Genomic DNA, 13,798 nt, shown 5'->3' on the forward strand with positions numbered 1-13,798 from the left:
CATCCGCTGAATTTCAAGGGTTTTGTTGCATTCAATCTATACAACTTAACTACACCTTAACTAAGGTTTTTTCAGTGAATTTCTTTCACCGCTCACTAGCATGGCTTTTGCCCATGATCATTGGCCCGACCTTTAGCCATGGCGACTCTACAAATTGCTCTGCAAATAGGTTTCCTAAATGGGCCCACTAGCCATGGCCTTTGGCTATTACCATGGACCCTGACTGTCGGCTGTGGCCACACCACTAGGTTTCTTTTGGCCACACTGGAAGTGGCCACTGCCTTTTGCCATGGTCCCTTGTCATTTTGCCCCAATAGCTTTCTTCCAGTCCCACTATCCATGGCCTACATGAAAATAAAAAATACACCTGTGAAAAAGCTACACAATTTAAAATAGATGATGTGCAAAATGCCAAGAAATGTATACATAACCAAAAAAGTTTGGTTACAAAATGCTGTCTCCATGTATCTAATAATAAAGTGCCAAGTGCTTTCAATTACAAAAAACAGAATATGGTTAAAAGGCTAGAGCTAAAGTGAAAAGTGCACTAAAATTCTCTTCTGCATCATTGTCACAGTTAACAGAGGAAAAATGCATTAAAGTGCTAAATGCCAAAGTTCACTAAAAACTCTTCAAAAAGACACAACAAAATAAATAAATGTGAAGTGCATCTGCCGTCCTGTAAAGTGGAAAACATTGTTTTAGAGTTCAAGAAAGGAACACGTTACTTACCTTTAACTCCTGTTCTCCAGCATTTGTATATTTTATGAATTCACATTTTCATGAATATTCCCTATTGCCATGTTGGGAATCCTCTGTTATATTAAAGCAGTTTAGCTTTAAATCTTAATACTGCTTGCCACATCTATAGCTTATTGCTGTCACTTTGGGTCATACTGCCCCAGACAATGACATTAGACCTCCTTAGCTCCATCTTCAGATTGGAAGCTCATGTAATGTGGCAGTAGGCTCCAAGAAGAGAGTTGTAGGAGGGAGGGGCAAATGTGAATCCATGAAATATATCAATGCTGGAGAACAGATTTTACAGGTAACTTGTTCCTTCTCCATCATTGGATCTTTCATGTATTCACATGTTCATGAATACATTTATATTTTAACCAAAGGAAGGAACACAAACAACCCTCTATATCAAACAATTGATGTACCCTCAGAGAGTGGCATCTACAAACAGCCACTTAGCAAATATAGGCTGTATTCTGTGTTCTGTGTACTCAATAACAAGAAGTGTTACCAAAAATATCATTTTTAATTCATTTTTCTCTTTCCAGCACAAGTAATACAAACATTAAAAAACATATACACATCACATAGTAAAATACATAATAAAATTGTTCCACCTCACAAAATCAAAGTCACCAGATTCTTGATCACAAAAATGACAATGGCAACTTACTTATTCTTATTCCCCACTGTGTTGAACAAGCCCTACTTATATAAGTTTCTGTCCTATATGTTGCAGGTAACTGGACATTCTTCAAGGGCAGAGGTTAGTCTTGTGCTTCAGGTAGATCTTTCTCATTCCTCTACACACCAGATTCCTATATCTAAGGGTACATAAAAGAACATACACATTACTACATGGGAATTATAGGTCTAATTAATCGACCTAGCCAATCCCTAATCACCAATAGGGTGGAAAGGTATACAGTGAATAATATACCTGAACCAGTAGTCAGAAGAGGTAAATGTCTTCAAACTTAGTAGCAAAACCAATTCTTGCTCTTCACTTATCTAGCAGATAGAAGGATTCACTCAGAGCATCAGTACCTAAAACCAATTACAAAGAAACTAATCTTAGTCAGTGAAAGTATATAGCATAGCCACTTCCTCTAGAAGGGTTTCCCATCACCACAAGGACACAAACCCCCAAGAGAACAAGCTCACCCTGAGGTGTAAGAACAATTCTTCTCCTTTACACGACTCATTAACGAAGGAGTCTTCAAATGTAAGCCGCTAAAACTCCGGATTAACCATCTGATTCCTAAAAGAGATGAATTCACACAGGGTCTCAGTAAATTCCAAACCTCTATAAATTCTTAGGTCTTCCCATAAAGAAACCACAAAGTCATCCCCTTACCTTTCTCATACTGATATTTACAATCCACACCAGAAGTGGCAACACCAAGTGAAACTGGTCTGAAAAAAGAGAGAGAGGCCTCCTCCTCCTCCAATTAGGTGATACAAGGCAGGGGTATCTCACATCTAGCCCTGCAAGTAGAAGCAAGACACAGATATAACCACAGGGGCAGTATTAACCGGTGCCCATCTATCAGCTCTTAGGAACAAACATTCATACCCAACGCTGACTCACGCCCTATCTCTTACCTAGTATTGGGCTGGTACTGCACTGGAAAGAAGGGGGGTCAGCAAACACGTCAAGGATGTGGCAGGACACACACACTTACCGCGACTTCAAAACACTGAAAAAAAAACAGCGTCGCATCATTACGCAACGTGATGACGTCATCGCGCCAAACGTTGCGCGATGACGTCACGCATCAAAAACGAGCCATAATTAGGCGACCGCAAACGCCATGTAGCAACGGAGTGATTACTTTGTTGTTGCATGGTAACCAACCCAAACAAGAACGGGGTAGGGAAAAACAGAAGGATGGATGCCAAGGAGAGGAATGCAAAACGACCTCAATTTGGAAAAGTCTATATAAATGCACAAATTAGTAGTATATCCCCTCTACAGTGCTCCGTGCCCACATGAGACTTTTGCCTGAAGTTCAAAACAGGGCCACTCACCCCTGGTTATGTCAAGAAACTGCAAGTGGATAGCAAGAGAGCCTAAAAAAGGGGCTCTACCTCATTTGGGATAGAATAGTGATGTCCATAAAACATGTTCACCACCATACCCCGTGGATCTAAGTAAACACATGCAAATCATGTACCAGATCTACTCCAATGTTATACAATGTTGCATATAATGTCCCAAGGTTATCTACAAAGACAAATTCATGCTGATTTCTCTATCAGTTAGTTGTAACAGCAAGTGCAAGACTCCATTACCCAACGAGCACAGAGCCCAAAAAGTGGCCCAGTTATCTGATATCATGCCACTCGATGTTCTCATTTAGCCCTGTCACATGGCTGTTAGGAAGATAAGCTTCTGCTCCAAATTAATCAATTTCCTTTTGACTTCATCTTGAGATCTCACCTTAACTTTTTTTAAGATACACCATTCAAAATCCCTGAATGAGTGTCCCTTCTCTTCAAAACGTTTCACTAAGGGTGCCTTCTCAATATGGTTTTTCAAACAGCTCTTGTGCTCGATCATGCGAGTCTTGGACTTCCTGTTGGTCTTGCCTATATACAACAAATCACATGGACATTTAATCATGTAAATGACATTTTCTGTTTTGCAGCTCGTATGCTCTTTTAATGTCCATTCTGAATTCAGACCAAGGTTAACCGAAGTCATTTTCCATGTTAATGGGTACATGACACATTCTCCACAAGGATGATGTCCCACCACACGGGGCAAACCCCACAATGTACTTTGAGCAACCTCGGAACTAACAGTCTTGTGTACATCATTCTTCATGACAAGATTGCGGATATTAGTGTTTTTTTTTAAGGTTACCAAAGGCAGTGGACTGTTCATGATCTTTTTCCAGTTCCTACAAATACTGAAAGTATTCACGAAAACCAATGGGGTATCCTAGTTATCTTTATTTTTCTTTTCAAAGAGAGCTTACCGATTGTTATTTAAAGCTCGTTTGGCAGATTGTCTAACGATTTTATCAGGGTAGCCTCTGTCAATCATTTTGTCCATTAACCTATTAGCTCCTTCTTCATAATCATGTTTCGCACTGCTATTACGTTTGAGCCGTAAAAATTGCCCGAAGGGCAAGTTGTCACGGACATGCTTGGCATGATGCCTCTTATAATGAAGAAGTGCATTCTTGTCAGTATTTTTCACAAACGGTTTCACCCATAGTTGGTTGTCCTGATGGTAAATTGTCAAATCCAAATAGTTAACCTCAATGGAACTCATGGAAGCTGTAAATTTAAGATATCTATTCTGATTATTCTACCATACCAGAAAATTGTTTGCCTCATGGATCGACCCATGCCATACCATAAACACGTCGTCGATATATCTCAACCATTGTGTTATTTGATGTTTGAAAGGATTGACTTCCGAATAGATCACAGTTTGTTCCACCATATCGACATACAAATTGGCCAAATCTGGAGCCATGACTGCACCCATGGCCATGCCTTCTACCTCTATGTAAAATTGCCCCAAAAATTGGAAAAAACTATTAACCAAGGCTGTTTCAGCACACCACAGAATGAAGGCGTTGCTCACAGGATGATAATCTTCACGTTGTAATAATGTCTCTTCCGCAACTTGAAGCGTGGCTCGTTGTGGGATATTGGTATACAGAGATTGTATGTCTAGGCAAATTAGTATGTCTTTGGTGTGGTCAAAAGTCAGTCCTTCAATTTTTACAGTGGCATCTCTGGTGTCTTGTACATAGCTTCTCATTTTCATTACAAATGGACGTAAATAGAAGTCAACAAATTTGGATAAAGGTTCCAAAATGGAATTGACGCCAGACACAATGGGGGTCATTACGACCCAGGCGCTAATTGCGCCAACTTTACCACCATAGTGTAAACTATGTTTACACCATGGTGGATGGCGGATTTACCGCTCCATTCCAAGGTGAGTGGGGCGGTAAATCCCCATTTCCCATTTTCCCTTCCCCATTCCCATTTTTGCCCCATAGGGCATAATGGGAGTGGGGAAGGCGCTAATTACGCCACCGTAAATTACGGTGGCGTAATTAGCATCATGGCAGGTTAGCGCCATGGATTTTAACGGCTGCTAAAAGCAGCCGTTAAAATCGGAATCAGGCGTTAAGGGTTAACAACGGCGTTAACCCTTAACGCCTGAGTTGTAATGAGGCCCAATGGGTCTGCCCGGGGTTTCTCCATATTTTTATGAATCTTAGAAAAATGTAGAAGATGGGGTTCTCGCTGTCTCCCTAGTTAAGTAATCTCCATCTTGTTTCCTGATTAATTGTAGATCTACTGCTTTATCAACTTTCTCCTTTATCATTTTCATGAGTGCAGGACTAGGATCTTGGTCGATATTTTGATAGCTGATGTTATCTGCCAATAGTCTGTGACATTCTTCGAAATAATCCTTCTTGTTCAGAATCACAATCGCCCCTCCTTTATCTGCCTGGCGGATAACAATTTTATCATTTTTACCCAGACCTCGCAACATGGCGATTTCTTGCTTGCTCAAATTGGAGTTCTTTGGGATGCCTCTGGTTTCAAGTTTTTTCAAATCTTGTAAAACCTTTTTTTCAAAGACCACAGATTCAGGGGAATGCGTGTGGTGTGGAGGCCACCAGGTAGAAGGATTTCTTAGACCACTGAAATTCGTATTTATACTGGCAGATTGATCTTCAAAAAATTCTCTCAAATGTACCTTACGCATAAAAGCGCTAAACTCTAATCTAAATTCAAAAGGGTCGTGATATTTAGATACCACACAATTTAGGCCTTTGTTCAGGCACCGTTCTTCATACTCTGTTAGAGTCTCACTGGATAAGTTGACTACCAACCCCGGTGGCTGCGTGTCTGCATGCGGTCTGTTGGCCATTCCTGCCGACTGTTCCCTCTGCCTAAAAAAGGTGGGCGTCTCGACCCATTCCTGGCTCCTTGATTACCTCTTGCATTTCAACCGCTTTGCATTGAGGTATTCATATTTCTTCCTCTTTGACCTGCACCATTAGTTTCTTCATTCTCACTAGGTGTAACTCCCTCCTCGCTAGAACTATATGATGTGTTCCTGAACCTAACCCTTCGATTAGGTCTCTGGCCTCCTGTGGGTGCTCCAAAGTTGTAATCTTTAGTAACATATTGGAAAGCCTTCTCGTGTGTATAATTGGTTAGGTCTCTTTTCAGTCTCTTAACTCTTTCTGAGCTAGACTCCGCTTTGAACGTTTGCATTTCTTCCATATGGGCTTCTAATTTGGTTTTGAAGATTTCGATATCAAAGTTCTTTTTCATTTCTTCTTTCAATGTATTTAAATCAACCAAGATCTTTTTGGAGGTTTCCTGAGCTGTTTCAATAATTAGAACAAGCCAATCCCTCCCACATTTATTGACTATATAGCTCCATTTCAGTTTGAAATCTGCATTGTCCAGGAAAAGCCTGGGTTCATTGCGGACTATTAAACCCTGAGGTGGTGCCTGATTTTTCAAATATTCCAACATAATTATGGCATGCAACTCTGTTCTTACCAGTCTTTTGCGAGTTTGAGTATGTCCATCCCATTTGTCATCTTTCTCTATGCCACTAAGTTCATTGTCTAAGCCCAACTCTGGTATGGAATTCAAGAGTTGTAGAATGTAATCTTCGGCATATGCCAGACTTTTGTCTGATGCTGTCGTCATGATGCTATGTGGCTATCTAACTTAAGATAAGCCTAATAGCTGTAGCTCAAAAAACTGGTCCTGCACTCAAAATGTCCCTAACTATCCTACTACTGTAGTGGATCCCTACGAGACAACAGTTGCCTCACAGACAGATAATAACATTCAGGGGTTACCACACACTCAGGTGATACTCCCTCCTACCAGGTGAGGATATATTATATATATTTTAACCAAAGGAAGGAACACAAACAACCCTCTATATCAAACAATTGATGTACCCTCAGATAGCAGCATCTACAAACAGCCACTTAGCAAATATAGGCTGTATTCTGTGTTCTGTGTAGTCAATAACAAGCAGTGTTACCAAAAATATCATTTTTAATTCATTTTTCTCTTTCCAGCACAAGTAATACAAACATTAAAAAACTTATACACATCACATAGTAATATATATAATAAAATTATTCCACCTCACAAAATCAAAGTCACCAGATACTTGATCACAAAAAAAAACGACAATGGCAACTTAATTATCCTTATTCCCCAATGTGTTGAACAAGCCCTACTTATATAAGTTTCTGTCCTATATGTTGCAGGTAACTGGGCATTCTTCAGGGGCAGAAGTTAGTCTTGTGCTTCAGGTAGATCTTTCTCATTCCTCTACACACCAGATTCCTATATCTAAGGGTACATAAAAGAACATGCACATTACTACATGGGCATTATAGGTCTAATTAATCGACCTAGCCAATCCCTAATCACCAATAGGGTGGAAAGGTATACAGTGAATAATATACCTGAACCAGTAGTCAGAAGAGGTAAATGTCTTCAAACTTAGTAGCAAAACCAATTCTTGCTCTTCACTTATCTAGCAGATAGAAGGATTCACTCAGAGCATCAGGTACCTAAAACCAATCACAAAGAAACTAATCTTAGTCAGTGAAAGTATATAGCATAGCCACTTCCTCTAGAAGGGTTTCCCATCACCACAAGGACACAAACCCCTGAGAGAACAAGCTCACCCTGAGGTGTAAGAACAATTCTTCTCCTTGACATGACTCATTAACGGAGGAGTCTTCAAATGTAAGCTGCTAAAACTCCGGATTAACCATCTGATTCCTAAAAGAGATGAAACCACACAGGGTCTCGGTAAATTCCAAACCTCTATAAATTCTTAGGTCTTCCCATAAAGAAACCACAAAGTCAGCCCCTTACCTTTCTCAGACTGATATTTACAATCCACACCAGAAGCGGCAACACCAAGTGAAACTGGTCTGAAAAACGAGAGAGAGGCCTCCTCCTCCTCCAATTAGGTGATACAAGGCAGGGGTATCTCACATCTAGCCCTGCAAGTAGAAGCAAGACACAGATATAACCACAGGGGCAGTATTAACCTGTGCCCATCTATCTCCCTCTTAGGAACAAACATTCATACCCAACGCTGACTCACGCCCTATCTCTTACCTAGTATTGGGCTGGTACTGCACTAGAAAAAAGGGGGGTCAGCAAACACGTCAAGGATGTGGCAGGATACACACACACACCGCAGTTTCAAAACACTGAAAAAAAAACAATGCCGCGTCATTACGCAACGTGATGACATCATCACGCCAAACGTTGCACGATGACATCACGCGTCAAAAACGAGCCATAACTAGACGACCGCAAACGCCGTGTAGCAACGGAGTGATTACTTTGTTGTTGCATGGCCCAAACGAGAACGGGGTAGGGAAAAACAGAAGTATAGATGCCAAGGAGAGGAATGCAAAACAACCTCAATTTGGAAAAGTCTATGTAAATGCACAAATCAGTAGGGCCATATATCCCCTCTACAGTGCTCCGTACCCACATGAGACTTCAGCCTGAAGTTCAAAACGGGGCCACTCACCCTTGGCCATGTCAAGAAACTGCAAGTGGATAGCAAGAGAGCCTAAAAAATGGGCTCTACCTCATTTGGGATAGAATAGTGATGTCCATAAAACATGAATACATTTACACATCAGTACATATACACAATCAATGGGAGGCACAGAACTCTACATTAGCAAATTAATTCCCCTCTGAAACACTCACCAAATGCAAATAGTTGTGGAGCACTGTCTGGATTCCTTCCTGGAATCTCTGTCAATGCAGAGGAATCTCAAGAAGGAGTGGACAGACCTACACCTAGCAGCCCTGCAGATGTGGAGCAAGGAAACACCAGACAGGAACACGGTGGTAGAAGCTATGGCTCTGGTGGGATATGCCCTTGGCCTTCCTGGCAGGGACCTGTTTGAAGGTTGGTGGCAATGTGAGATACAGTCAGATATCCACCTACAGATGGAAGATTTTGCTAGGGCATTGCCTTTCCCCATAGGCCCGAATGAAACAAACAGTTGTGATGCGTGCAATATAAAACTTTAAAGCATTTCTGACATCTGCCAAGTGTAAGGCTCTCTCAGCTGAAGAAGTGGGAGCACCAAAGACAACTGGTAAAAGCAAAGTTTCATTCAAGTGGAAAGCTAAGGGAACTTTTGGCATGAATAAAGGATTTGTGTGGACCACCACCATGGATTGGTGAAAAGCCAGGTAAGGCGGTTTACAGGAGAGGGCTTGCAGTTCTTTCACATGCCTGGCAGACTAAATGGCTACCAAGAAAATGGTCTTCCATGATAGAAACTTCAACAGTGCCTGGTGAAGAAGTTCAAATGAAGGGCCCATCAATTTGGTTAGAACAACATTGAGTTCCCACCCTGGAGCTGGAGCTTTAAAAGGAGGAAAGAATCTTATTGGAGTCCCTTGAGGAATTCTTTAACCAGCCTGTGGGACCATAGAGAAGGCCGTCCTGAAGTACGAGTGTAGCAAGAAATGGCCGCTAAATGTACTTTAATGGACACATGTGCAAGTCCTGCTTGTTCCAGGGATAGGAGCTATGGCAAGACTTGCATAGCTTTAATTCAAGGAGGGTTTAGATGTTGCCATCGACACCACATGGTAAAATATTTCCATTTGTGATTGTAGCATGATAATGTGGAAGGTACCCTAGCCTTTGCAAGAATATTTCTGCATTCTAGAGGTACATTAAAGCGTCCTAATTCTTGGGCTGTAGGATCCAAGCCCTCAATGTTAGTGATGCTTGATTGTGATGCAGTACTGATCCTCTGTCTCTGGAAAGGATGTCTGACAGAGGCAGCAGCTTGATGCAAGGAGTGACCGACATGCGAAGCAGGTCACAGTACCAAATTTGGCACGCCAATGCTGGGGCAATTAAGACCATCTTGCAGTAGCTCTATTTAAGTGTGTTTAGTACTAGCAGTAGAAGTGGAAGCTGAGGCAATGCATAGAGGATCCCGCTATTCCCACGGTATGGAGAAGGAGACTGCTGACACCACAGAGTCAGGGCAGGGATGGGGAAGAAGACACTTAAGAACCAAATCCGGCACCTTGTATGTTTTCTCCAGGTGATCCTTTTTTGGAGGTGCTAAGAAAGGATTCTTCATCACCAATAGGCCATCTTCCCAGATGTCATCCAGCATAGGGATTGCAATGACTGATTCTCTGGAGGCCTCACACCTTTCAAACATGAAGCCTTCTTTCCTCTGTTCTTCAGGAACCAGATCGAACAGCTTCACTGTATGGGTTAAGAGTGCATGCAAAGAGCCGTCTAGTTAGGTAACAAATCCCGGTTGGGTAGTTCTGGGGTTTTCTGGTCAGCTGGCACCAGGTCATTATACTCATCCATTGTATGTGTGTCTGGGGACGTGGCTGTGTCAGGGCCAGTATCAGTGCCTATGAGGGTAGCCAGCGGCATAGAAAGCTGAGGCATTGGCCGAGATGGAAGTTGCAGAATTCAATCCCCTCATGAAGTCAAAGCCAGAGGACTCCTACTAGGGGCATCTTGAGGGGCCTGGAAGAGGGAGCCGATGCTGCAGTTCTGTAGCTAAGATCTGCAATGTAGACAGGATATATAGAGACATGTCTCTGGATGCTAGTGGTGTTCCTAATGGAATTGGAGGTACTGCAGTCGGTCGAACTGTAGGCCCAGCAGTGGGTGAAACTGCTGGTTGAAGTGGCTAACAATGAAATGGAAGAATTAGGTCCAGTTCCTCCTGGACGTCCTCATGTTCTGAGAATAAAGCCTAAAAAGGCTCCTCTTCTGAAATGTTACGCTCTTGCAGCAGCTGAGCAGGGAGTCATTGTCATGGATGTTGATGGACGTAGGTTTTTCAAAGAATGATGAATATGGTGGTCTAGTGGTAGATGCGGTCATAGGCATAGATGAAGTAGCAAGCTGTGGATGCAGCAGTCAGTGCTAGAGGCATTGACGTTGCTGCCAATGGGGGAATAGTCGAAGTGCGCGACCTGTGTCCCCTTTTGGGTTTCTTCCCCAGAAAAGGGTCCTCATGTGACTTTGACCTCTTGGAAGAGGGAGTTTGTTCCACAGGCCTACCAACCCTGGTAGAAGCATGACTACGAACCGAGGTTGAGTCAGAGGCCCTGGTACCCTCCTACAGCCAAGTCACCAACCTTTGAGTGTTTGACAAAAAGGACTGGCAAATGGAACAGTTGTCCACATCGTGGTCAGGATGAATGCAATATAAGCATTTGTCATTCTGGTCAGCCACAAACACGTTCTTATGGCGTCACTTGGAACAGGCATTGAAAAGGATCTTCTTTGTGGGGTCTGCTCTAGCAGCGCGTTGAAGGCCTCAACTCGAGAGAAGGCCTTACACAGTGAGAAGATCTGTTGATGGTCCGGATATACACCGGCAATGGATCCCCATTACCGGTAGTCACTAAAGTGACAGATGTTGAAGAAATGATAACAAATGGGACAAAAGTTGGCATTTCGAGGAGCAAAACAGCGAGGACTCCCACTATGTAAACGTGCAGTAAAAATCTGAGGATGGCCTCGAGGGGTGGATTTAAGGTAGACTAATGTCATTAGCTGGGTCAGTATGACCCAAAGTGACAGCGATAGGTTATATAAGTGTCAATAGTTTTAAGCATTAAAGCTAAACTGCTTTAATATTACCAAGGATTCCCAGCCTGGTGGCAGGGAACATTCATAGGTATGTAAATACATGAAAGATCCACTGCTGGAGAATAAAATGCATGATGCCTGCCTAATCATACATGTGAAATGTACCCAAATAAATATCAACTTTGTGCTCATTCAAAAAAATGGTGCCACTAAGGGATGTTATAATACTAACATGTGATACGCAACTGCCAACATACACGGAAACTTGTTGCAATAAAAGCAGCGGTGTAAATTTGCAGTAAAGTGCTAAGTGCATTGGAAACAGAAAATATAAATATAACGCTTCCAAGCATGAACAGGACAGTAAGGCACTGGCGAAGAATACTAATGCACAATCATGGTCCCACCTAGTTACTCACAATAGTGACTCAAGGCCTTTTTTCTGAAGTTCCCTCTGTTAACGGCTTCAATTCAACACTACAGCTAAGTCAACGCCTAGTCTGGGATGCTGATGGAAACCCTTATTTATATATTTGTATGACAAGTTATAATCTGGATGATGAACTCTTGTATAACGCCCCTCTCTTAGAATCCCCCTGACCTCACTGAGCCAAGAAGTAGGTTTGTTTTGCAAATTAAAAAGGTTTATTTGAAATATTAAACAATAGATATATATCACACTTTTATAAATAAATTGATAATTGATAGCACACTTGTGAATATGAGCAGTAATCAGCAATAGGTAATCCTACAGTAGCACAGTTCTTAGTTACTTATGAATAAGAACAGAGGACTAAGGTAGCAGAGAATGCTTTATATGGTTCAAGGAAATGCAAGGTGGGACAGAATGCAACACAGAAATAATTTGATATGATTTCAACAAGAGATAATGTGATCACTTTTTCTTTTGACAATTCACCCCCCTTATGCAATATAAGGAAATGGAAGGAGAGCACACAGTCTTCAAGAATACCAACAGAAATGCAATAAAAAGTTCCAATTCCCCCCAGCAAGCTGAGAGCACCAGGGATGATTTTTAAACACAGGCCCAAAATACTTTAATGTGGTGGCAATGAAGTGATAAATATGCTAAAAATGCTTTTAATTCCCTCTAGAGGTTCAGGGTGAGTGAGAGATACCTTAAATCAGTTCAGGCCAGCCCTATCAATGATTCAGGGATGGTTATCAGGTTGAAAACGGAATTCTGTAATGGAAGCAAAAGACAAATATTTTTACACGTGGCTGAAATGAAGCAAAATGTCAAATCGTGGCAATTTAGTCGCGTGCGTCGAGCGCAATTACGGAGGAACTATAAGGAGTAGAATCTCAGCTTTAAAACAAAAGTTAAATCTCGTTCCTAGCACAAACGGTTCAAGAGATACGGACGATTTTGTGAAGTTAGTTTTTCAGAAATGAAATAATGATTCAAAATGGCAAATTACACTTTTACAGGTTTAAAATCGGAAAAGGGACACACGATTCTATGGTGCAGTTTTGGACAGGTTAAAGTTTTGAATCAGATTATTTTAAGCTAAGAGATGGGTTCTGCACAGTTCTAGCTGGGTACTCACACTATAAATTTGAAAGGAATGGCCTCATCACGGATCTGGTCAACAAGTTTAGATGCGGTTCTCTCTGCTCGGCGGGTCAATCAGGCACCGGTTCTGTTCACAGCGGTCTGGTCTGGGTCTCTGGTTCTGTTCTGGATACACAGGATTCTTAGCAAGCAGCAAACCGCACAGCCCGGCGGTTGAATAGTTTGCAAAAGATTTTGAGGCCTGCTGAAGAGTTCAGCTCTTGGGAGTTTTTGTTCTGGAGTTAGTCTGGATCTCTGGAGTTCTGGCTCTGGAGTTCTGCGTCAGAGTGCTGCGCAGGAATTCAGTTGAAGGTTGGAAAATGAATGTCTCTGTCCGGCTTCCAGTGGCTCTTTTTATGTCTTTTGAAAATGGGTATGGATGCTAACTTTCTTTGCCCAGCCCACTCGCGATTTGATAGGTCAAGGATTTCTCTTTGACCTGATTTGAGAAGGGAGCAGTGAGTCAGAGTGAGTCACAGTCTTACAGTCTATTGAAGAAACGCCACTTTGCTTTTACTTAGAAAATGAATTTTTCATAACTAACAGGTTTCCCAGATACACACGTCGTTGACATTACATGTACATATCATATATCACATAAGGTAGTTTCTGTTCCAACTCTGATGTTTCTAAGAGCCAGGGTTAAAAAATGGCAACTTATTTTCGTTTTTAGTTGGTTTACCAATATTGGATTTTTACCAAAAATTACACAGATGTACACAATCTCTCTACACATATTCCAGTAAATGTTCATTCTTCTAACGTGAACCCCGTGTCTGCAATCTCCATAATTCATGGGGTTTTGCCTCAGAACATGGTACAGAGTCCTA

Source organism: Ambystoma mexicanum, chromosome 6p (genome assembly GCF_040938575.1).
Source record: "Ambystoma mexicanum isolate Mex_15411 chromosome 6p, UKY_AmexF1_1, whole genome shotgun sequence".
In the NCBI taxonomy this organism is placed as follows: domain Eukaryota; kingdom Metazoa; phylum Chordata; class Amphibia; order Caudata; family Ambystomatidae; genus Ambystoma; species Ambystoma mexicanum.